The sequence below is a fragment of the Cyphomyrmex costatus genome, unplaced genomic scaffold (assembly GCF_001594065.2).
Source record: "Cyphomyrmex costatus isolate MS0001 unplaced genomic scaffold, Ccosl1.0 scaffold1244, whole genome shotgun sequence".
Taxonomy (NCBI): domain Eukaryota; kingdom Metazoa; phylum Arthropoda; class Insecta; order Hymenoptera; family Formicidae; genus Cyphomyrmex; species Cyphomyrmex costatus.
The window spans coordinates 53,029-54,544 of record NW_017275223.1 but is presented as its reverse complement, the minus strand read 5'-3'; positions in this window follow the sequence as shown (position 1 = coordinate 54,544).

Here is a 1,516-nt window from a genome sequence, read left to right as displayed (position 1 = left end):
AATATAAATGTTTTCACTGATATATGGAGTATTACTATTTTATATATATTATAATCTATATTGTCTATATTATAATCTACATTAAACTATATTGTGTTATTGCAATAAAATAAAATCAATAGAATTTTATTGTAATATTATAAACTTTTCTTTTTCTCTTTATCGTGTCGCGTCGTGACACGATGGACGACTCAACGCGTGACGTCGTGACGTGCTCAGTGGAAACGTACTCTTATGCATGCGCCCAATCGTCTATGCTGCCTTTCTTTTTTCAATTAATTGCGTTCAGCAGAAAGTTTATTTTGCAACTGTTGGAAGTTTTGTTAGCACTGATTGGATTATACTTTTAGATTCAAAAATATGATCTTAGTAAAAAATCATAAATATCGTTTGTCTCGTCTTTAGTACATTACATTTTAAATTTAAAAATTTGTAATAAAAATCAATATTTTCGAGAATATTGAAATCAAGACGAGATTTATTTTTTATCTTGATAACGAGATCAAGACAAGAATTAATTTTTCAATATTTTTGTGAGACAAGACGATATTTTGAAAAATATCGTCTTGTCTCGTCTTCGTGCATCACTAGCCAAAAGTAAGACTAAACGCTCCGTTAAACGTTCAATAGGCAGTTCGTTTATTGGAAACCATTTTTCGATTTCGCGAAGCGCTATATCGACATTCCAGACTCTGTCGTACTTGGGTTTTGTAGGTCTGAGCATGAAAACCCCTTTAAAAAACCTGGATGTTTTTATTTTGACCTAGATTATTACCACTAATTAAAGAAATCGCTGATCTAATTGAATTAAGCGAACCGTATGTCATTCCTTCTTCAAATTTCTTTGTTAGGAATTTTATAATGTCAACTTCTTTGGGTTGATAAGGATCTAGTTTCTGGTCCCAGCAAAAAGACCACCATTGTTTTAAAGGTCCTGCATATTGTTTGTGAGTCGATTCCGTTAAAGAGGCTTCGAAAATATTTAAAGATGAGCTAGGCAATCCTCTCTTTCTAAAAGATTCCCTGATAATTTTCCTACCATCAGGGATAACTTTTTCGCTAACGGATGCTGTAACGACCTGCAAGGAGATAGAACTAAGGTAGGAGAAGGTTTAAACAACAAGGGTTTCTCTGTTAATAACTTTGAGAACAAAGGAAACCATGGCTGGCTGGTCCAGTGAGGAACTACCACGATACCCGTGGCTCGATCTGTCATTATCCTTTTTAAGACCCTTAAAATGAGAGCAAAGGGTGGAAAGGCCCAGAATAAACCGAGTGATTGCCAATTCACGGTGAAAGCATCAATTGCGAATGCTTCTGGGTCTCTTTCCCAAGAAAGGAACTTTTTGCATTTCGAGTTACATCTAATAGCGAAAAGGTCAACTTCTGGATATCCAAATATTTCCACGGCTCTATGAAAAGCGTAATCGGCCAGCTCCCATTCTGTGTCAATATTTCTTATTCAAGATTCACGGTCTGCCTCAACATTATCTTTCGATTTTATATATGAGGCTGT